The following is an 8,722-nucleotide window of genomic DNA, read 5'->3' on the forward strand; positions in this document are numbered from 1 at the left end:
ACCCTTGTAGATCGACAATGGAAGCATTAACTTGGTTGATGTAGTCATACGTCTCCACGGCCCGACCGATCAAGCACCGAAACTACGGCACCTCCGAGTTCTAGCACACGTTCAGCTCGATGACGATCCCCGGACTCCGATCCAGCAAAGTGTCGGGGAAGAGTTCCATCAGCACGACGGCGTGGTGACGATCTTGATGTACTACCGTCGCAGGGCTTCGCCTAAGCACCGCTACAATATTATCGAGGACTATGGTGGAAGGGGCACCGCACACGGCTAAGAATATGATCACGTGGATCAACTTGTGTCTTAAGGGGTGCCCCGTGCCTCCGTATATAAAGGCTCAAAGGGGGGGCTGGCCGGCCAAGAGGTGGCGCGCCAGGAGGAGTCCTACTCCTTCCGGGAGTAGGACTCCCCCCCTTTCCTAGTTGGAATAGGATTCGCGGAGGGGGGAAAAGAGGAGAGAGAGGAGGAAGGGGGGCCGGCCCCCTATCCTTGTCCTATTCGGACCAAGGGAGCGAGGGGCGTGCGACCCATCTCTGGCCACCTCTCCTCTCTTCCACTAAGGCCCACTAAGGCCCATATACCTCCCGGGGGGTTCCGGTAACCTCCCGGTACTCCGGTAAAATCCCGATTTCACCCGGAACACTTTCGATATCCAAACATAGGCTTCCAATATATCAATCTTTATGTCTCGACCATTTCGAGACTCCTCGTCATGTCCGTGATCACATCCGGGACTCCGAACAACCTTCGGTACATCAAAATGCATAAACTCATAATATAACTGTCATCGTAACCTTAAGCGTGCGGACCCTACGGGTTCGAGAACAATGTAGACATGACCGAGACACGTCTCCGGTCAATAACCAATAGCGGAACCTGGATGCTCATATTGGCTCCTACATATTCTACGAAGATCTTTTATCGGTCAGACCGCATAACAACATACGTTGTTCCCTTTGTCACCAGTATGTTACTTGCCCGAGATTCGATCGTCGTTATCCCATACATAGTTCAATCTCGTTACCGGCAAGTCACTACACCACAGCACTACATCCCCAACAGCCAAATTGGTCGGGAATAAAAGTTCTGCCAACAAATAGTCGGTCAGGAAAGAGTATTGCCGACCAATCATATCTGTTGGGGAAAGTCCAGACGGGAAAGCCATTTCCCGACCGACTGCTTGTCGGCTATGGAGTATCTTTCCCGACCAACATTCTGTTGGGCCTGCCATGGGCCTTTCCTGACCAACAGTCCGTGGGTGCTACCATGGGCCTTTCCCGACCGACTATCTGACAGGTATTCTTTCCCGACCGACTATCTGACAGGGCTGACATGGACCTTTCCCGACCGACTATCTGTCAGGGAAATCTTTCCCGACCGACATTCCGTTGGGCCTTTCATGGGCTTTCCCGACCAACAGTTGGACAGGAATTGTTTTGCCGACCAACATCCAATTGCCCTCACATACAGATTTCACATACCAACGTCAATTGCCCTCACATACAGATTTCACATACCAACAGAATATCAGTCAAGTTGCATAGTTCATAACAGTAACATGGTTGCCATCCAGCAAATAATAAATCAAAACCAAACAATAATAACACACATTAATTTTCACATATAAATAGTTCATCTGTTATGAACCAGTGACCATCCATGTTTCCTACAAACTGATGTAACTAATGAAATAGAGGAGACATTATGGTTCATTGTGTGAGCAAAACTTCCTTGTGTTGTTTTTTGGAATTTGTCTAAGAGGCACATCATCTGCCTGCTCCTTGTAGTGGGCAATACCCATCCTCACAGCCTTCCACCAACATCGTTGCATCATTCTCGTACTTGACATCAAAGCCTTCATTCTACATCTCATTGGAGAAAATCCTCCAGATTGAACATCTGCAAGTCAAAATCCCGAGTTAATATTATGCATCTGCTCAACAAGCCTCCGCTGAAACTTCTCATACAACATATTAGTAGTTACATTGCACAAACTCTAGCCTCTCTAATGATATGATTTCGTTTTTGGAATACCAAAGTACAACCACAAGTTAGAAATTGTAGCATGTTAAGTATATTGATCCTATCTGCTTACTATTATATTTCTTTACAAAGGGAGTACATTTCTAACACCAATTACATATAAAAGCTTCTCCAAAACAGAGCACTACCAAAATACAACCTTCTGCCACGGGAAGTACCAAAATACTACTTAACCATGGAGTTTGACCTTTCCATTTAGTGAAAAGTTCGATCTAATTAGAACTTTTCCCAACATGAGTTAAAACTAAACAAAAAAGCAAAATCAAAAGAATAAGACTGCACTACAATACATCAATAGGGTACCATTGGACAGCACGAGTGGAAGAGGTGAGGCAGAGTTGATGATGTTCTGCTTACCGACCCCCGACGCTCCACACCACCACATGGCGTCACTGCCTACTGTGAGCATCGCCAAAGTTGTTTACTACAGGAGACAAAAATGAGACATTGAGAGACAGTCTGGTGGAGTGCTCATCTCCAAGTAAATGAGCTGGGCTACAGTGCTACCATCCTATTGCAGTGGGGTACTAACGTTTTTGCCTTTTGCTGGGTAGGGGAGGGGGGTTACAGCCCAGGTTCGCCCTCTCAAAGCTCCACCACTTGATAATCCAAGGTTCAGAGCAACATATTTATCAACCATCTTTTATTACTTTGTCAAATATTGAGAAGAAGGTGTACAACAACTATGAACCCAAGGATCCTAAATATAAATATAAAAAATGATCGCTTCTAGTTACTTTTGCAACTCCAAACAGATGAACTTGACTTTTGCTTCTCTCGATCGTATTTCTTGCTCAGAGAACTATGAGGACACCCCGATGAGAACAACGGAGAAAAATAGTTTGATTTCATTTGTTCACACCATTTAGATATTTAAAATATTCTGGAAATAGGGCAAACATAAGATGCTCTTCAGGTTAAATTTTAGGTTAAAGTATTGCATCCAAGCGACCCATCATTAGTGCCATATAGTTCTATCAGATTAATATACATAAAAAACACAATCTTGTGATCACATCATCAAAAACTAAATGCTCGAGCTTGAAATAAGTAATTGCAACCATGTGTAGCCTCACTTCTGCATACAACAATTTTCTACTCGTGTGTTGCTTAGAAAGTTACAAAGTTGTGTTTTATTATTTGTACTTGGACTGTGCGGCGACGTCAATGGGCCTTGCTGCTAGCTGCTGCATGGACTACGGCGACCCATAAGGTTGCGGAGGCGCAGCAGTAAACTGGTTCGCGGTTGAAGGGAACACTGTGGTGGTCTGGGAATCCTATAGCACAACACTCCTGGTTAAAACTCATTCACTCTCAGTGGAGTTATGATACTTTCAAGCAGTATTGTCTCTGATAAATGGAAGTATGAAACTATAAAACATTGCGACAAAGATTTTGCTATTTCCATCTTTTGACAAATACTATACATGGAATTTCAATTAAGGACATGCTATTGCAGATCAATATTCATAACATGGGTAACATTTGGTCCAGAAGATATAGTAATATATCGAATTCATTTAATTAGATTTATTATGTGAGGACACTGGCAGGAGTGCAAATTGAACAGAGAAGGAGGCAGGACATCACCCACACCTTGCCTAACATTATTGCTATTTCATTTGTAGGATTTCTTCCATTAAACTTGGTAGCATATTTAGAAATACTTTCACAAATCTACATATATATGAAGCAGAAATTGTAACAACTAATCAACTATATAACTACTGCCTTGAATCTGATAAGTACTATGCAGAATGTAGAATAACAACATAATAATTACATGGGAAAGGAAATTAGGAAACAAACTATGCAGAAATTAAACATGAGTGTAAACTGGACAAATAACATCTGCTGAATTTCTAGGGACTTTACTATCATCGACTGATGTCCTGCCTTTGTTTTCAAATGTTGGTCGGGCTAAAAAAATCCTACATGTCCTTTGTACAGAAGCATATGGGAGCTGCATTTGAGAAATGCTCTCAACATTGGGTTGCTAATATTAAAAAGGAGGATATACAATTTTGTGACCTTTTGGCTCACCGTAAGGTCCTTTGCTACGTGGCCTCTATATAATCATATCTTTTGCGATCTTCTTACCCTTGATTCTAGTTGCAACTAGCAAAAGAGAAGTCTGTTGTGTTGTAGGTTTCCACTGAAAACCTCAAGCTAGCATGTCACGTGACCAATACACCTCACCGGCGGCAATACATCTTCATCGCGCTCATATCCCGATGAATGTAATCAATCAAATAGCAACTAGTAATGGTTAAGGTAATTCTTTCAGAATTAACTGAACAAAAGTTTAATTTGATGACTCCGAAGAGTGGTGGGTAAATTAAGGAGTGGCTGTCATCAGCACTAACTATGTCTGAAGATTTCGTGCACTCTTGCTTTTAGTTACGTGTTCACACGTCGAATAGCACGAAACTGCGCATGACAATGGTAGCATGTTTGTTCAGGAGCATGTCTTCTGAACTAAAATGGAACCAAGCAAGTACATTCATAGTGCCAGCACTAAAGGATCGATGGAACCATTTTTGTAGGTGATCGTTTCATTCTTTTGACAGAGACCTCCTACATATGGTTTGTGCAACAGCCAGGCAAGCATGCAGACAGCAAAATTCAGACATGGTGTTCAGTCAGTTCAGAGAAAGCATGCATGCAGAAAAATTCAGTCAACCGAACTCCTTCCTGGTAAGGCGTGAAGCACAAGCGCGCTTTAAAGTGGATGACAAGTAGCATGTGAAGCCAGGCAGCAACTTCTACTCGTAAAGCATACAGCTGATGCTTAATGATATTCAATGGAAAATATATATGGCAATGAAGAATTTTCTATGAGAATATCAGTACATGAAGAGTATCTGGAAGGCCTGTTGCATATGCTACCTTCTTCTGGAAACCATCAAACAAACTAGTAACAAGTTAGATTTTCGGAAAAAACAAATACTCGTAAAGCATTTCTATGAACCTGAGAAATTTTTATCGGGAGAGCAACAGGCCGATGGATTCATGGATGGGTTCCAGTCTAGTAAGTTACCTGCACGTCCTGTGTGTTGATGGCGGGGGGCTCGTTGATGAGGAACCAGAACCTGGAGGAGCAAATGATGCCACTCGCCTGGAACCCAACCCTGAAAGTTGCAAGGCGAGGTAGGGGAAGACATCGACGGGGTTGGACACCACGAGAAGCACCGCCTCCGAGGAGTGCTTCACCACGGCCGACACAGTCTTGTAGTACAGGGCAACGTCCCTCTGCAGCAGGTTGAACCCCGTCTCCCCCGGGATCTTCCCGGCGTGCGCCATGACGGTGACGACGCCAGAGTTCTTGTGGTCAGGGGAGAGCACCGGGGCAGAGGAGAGGGTTCGAGCGCGTGGGGGCAGGCGGTGTGGGGCAGCAGTCTAGCAGGTTTGCGCGGGGGCGGTAGAATGGCGCGGTGGCGCGTGGAGAAGGCGGCGGCGACGGCGGAGAGCCCAGGGCGGCACGCGTGGGGAATGGGAAAGGGGAATTAGGGATTTGGCTCCGCGCGAGTGGTGCCTTATGCGTTGGGGGGAACTTTCGCGGGCTTGGGCCAAATGTTGGCGCTATTTTTTCTCTACGCGCGCGCAGGCCCATTTGGCACAGACTGTTGGTCGGGGTTATTTCCCGACCGATAAATGGATGTGTATGCGAGCTTTCCCGACCCACAGTTCGACATTAAATGTTATGGTATTCCCGTCCGATGGTCTGCTACTGTTTATTGGTTTTCCCAACCAACTATCTGTTACAACATTTCCCAATCAACTGTTGGACGGTAATAGTATCTTTTCCCAACACATATCTGTAGGGAATGTAGTATCGTGGTGTAGTGAGTCTCTTTACTCGTTCCGTAATACATCATCCCACAACTAACTCATTAGTTGCAATGCTTGCAAGGCTTAAGTGATGTGCATTACTGAGAGGGCCCAGAGATACCTCTCCGACAATCGGAGTGACAAATCCTAATCTCGAAATACGCCAACCCAACATGTACCTTTGGAGACAGCTGTAGAGCTCCTTTATAATCACCCAGTTACGTTGTGACATTTGGTAGCACACAAAGTCTTCCTCTGGCAAACGGGAGTTGCATAATCTCATAGTCATAGGAACATGTATAAGTCATGAAGAAAGCAATAGCAACATACTAAACGATCGGGTGCTAAGCTAATGGAATGGGTCATGTCAATCAGATCATTCAACTAATGATGTGATCCCGTTAATCAAATGACAACTCTTTGTCCATGGTTAGGAAACATAACCATCTTTGATTAGCGAGCTAGTCAAGTAGAGGCATACTAGTGACACTCTGTTTGTCTATGTATTCACACATGTATTATGTTTCCGGTTAATACAATTCTAGCATGAATAATAAACATTTATCATGATATAAGGAAATAAATAATAACTTTATTATTGCCTCTAGGGCATATTTCCTTCAATTGTTGGGGACCTTAAACATCTTGTAGGGCGCAAGATCAAATGCCCGAATGGTCTTACTATGTACTTCATTCCTGAGTCGCTTGCTACTCTCCATATTAGTCCTAATATGGATCTAAGCTTTCGTAACCCACTGGTTCGTCAAATGTTTTTGCTTCACAATTCTCTTCGTGAAGCCTATCCCCCTAACTGCACTGTAGGGTATGACACCAGCGTCTTCAGAATGGATTATTGATAGTGGGTGTACAAATCACATGACTGGCAAAAGAAGCCTTCTTATGGACTCAACCTTACGTCCATCCGACAAGAGCCACATCACATTTGCTGACACTGGTAAAAGTAAGGTATTGGGTCAAAGTAGAGTTGCAATCTCAAGGGATCAACACATGGATAAAGTCATGCTTGTTGAATCCCTTGGCTTCAACTTAATGTCTGTCTCAATGCTTTGCGATTTAAACATGATCGTAATATTTGGAAAATATCGTTTCCTTGTTCTAATGGAATCTGACAAGTCTCTAGTATTTGAAGGGTATCTAAAAGATGATTTGTACGTGGTAGATTTCTCAGCAGGACCACAGCTTGCCGTATGTCTTCTAGCAAAAGCTTCAGAATGCTGGCTCTGGCATCGGAGGCTTGGGCATGCTGGCATGAGGAACCTCCACACCCTGGCAAAGAAGAAGCATGTCATAGGCATCGAGGGCGTCAAGTTCAAGAAAGATCACTTATGCGGTGCCTGTGAGGCAGGAAAGATGACGAGGGCCAAACATCCCTCGAAGACAATCATGACTACTACTCGACCCTTCGAACTGCTTCACATGGATCTTTTCGGTCCCACTCATTACTCAACTCTTACTACTACTGCTTGTCTCTATGGCTTTGTCATTGTTGATGATTATTCTAGATATACTTGGGTGCACATAATCCTTTACAAGACTGAAGTGCAGGATGTCTTCAGACGCTTCGCCAATCGAGCAATGAACAACTATGGCGCCAAGATAAAGCATATCAGAAGTGACAATGGCACTGAATTCAAGAATACTGGCCTTGATACATATCTTGATACCTTGGGCATCACACATGAATTCTCAGCCCCGTACACGCCACAGCAGAATGGCGTCGTCGAACGCAAGAACAGAACACTCATTGAGATGGCCAGAACGATGCTAGATGAATAGAAGACTCCAAGAAAATTCTGGCCTGAAGCCATTGATACTGCATGCCATACAATCAATCGTGTTTATCTTCACAAGCTTATGAACAAGACATCTTATGAGCTCCTTACTGGCAAGAAGCCAAATGTCAGTTACTTCAGAGTATTTGGCGCCAGGTGCTGGATCAAGGACCCATCACACCTCAAAGTTTGCACCAAAAGCACATGAGGGTTTTATGCTTGGATATGGAAAGGATTCACACTCCTACAGAGTCTTCAATCTCTTTCATTATAAAGTGCTTGAAACAGTGGATGTGCGGTTCGATGAGACCAACGGTTCACAAAGAGAGCACCTGCCAAATGTGCTAGATGAAGTTCCATCAAGTGAATCAATCAAGCTAATGGGAACTGGAGAAATTATACCTTCTGAAGCTCATCCTGAAGAAGAACTTATCATCTCAGCACCTGATCAACCTGAAGACAATGCTCAGCCTGAAGACATTCCCTCTAACAACGACAATGATCAGCAAGAGCAAAATCTTCGCCCTGTACATCCTCGTGTTGCCAATGAAGTGCAGATTGAAAGAATAATTGATAGCATCAATGCACCCGGTCCACTCACTCGTTCAAGGGCAACTCAACTAGCAAATTTCTGTGGGCACTTCGCATTCGTCTCAATAACAGAATCCAAGAAAGTTGAAGAAGCCTTCATGGAACCTGAATGGATTCAAGCTATGCAAGAAGAGCTTCAACAGTTTGAGCTGAATAATGTATGGGAACTGGTTAAGCGTCCCGATCCTCGGAAGCACAACATAATAGGCACAAAATAGATATACCGCAACAAACAAGATGAGCACGGTCAAGTTGTCAGAAACAAAGCTCGTCTCGTTGCTCAAGGATATACTCAAGTGGAAGGCCTTGACTTCGATGAAACATTTGCTCCTGTGGCTAGACTTGAAGCCATACACATAATGCTGGCCTATGCAAATCATCACAACATACTTCTTTATCAAATGGATGTGAAGAGCGCCTTTCTCAATGGCAAAATTGAAGAAGTGTATGTTGCACAA

At 44.0% G+C, this 8,722-nt stretch overlaps 1 long non-coding RNA gene across 1 annotated transcript; it reads right to left on the minus strand.

Moving 5' to 3' along the window:
* Positions 1–1,616: 1,616 nt before the first annotated feature.
* LOC119332718 lies at positions 1,617–5,510 on the minus strand. Its single transcript, XR_005161113.1, has 4 exons — positions 5,090–5,510; positions 3,196–3,326; positions 2,407–2,473; positions 1,617–1,905 (listed from the first exon to the last, which is right to left on the minus strand). It is a non-coding gene; the product is annotated as an uncharacterized LOC119332718 (long non-coding RNA).
* Positions 5,511–8,722: the final 3,212 nt, after the last annotated feature.

This window comes from Triticum dicoccoides, chromosome 7A, assembly GCF_002162155.2.
Source record: "Triticum dicoccoides isolate Atlit2015 ecotype Zavitan chromosome 7A, WEW_v2.0, whole genome shotgun sequence".
In the NCBI taxonomy this organism is placed as follows: domain Eukaryota; kingdom Viridiplantae; phylum Streptophyta; class Magnoliopsida; order Poales; family Poaceae; genus Triticum; species Triticum dicoccoides.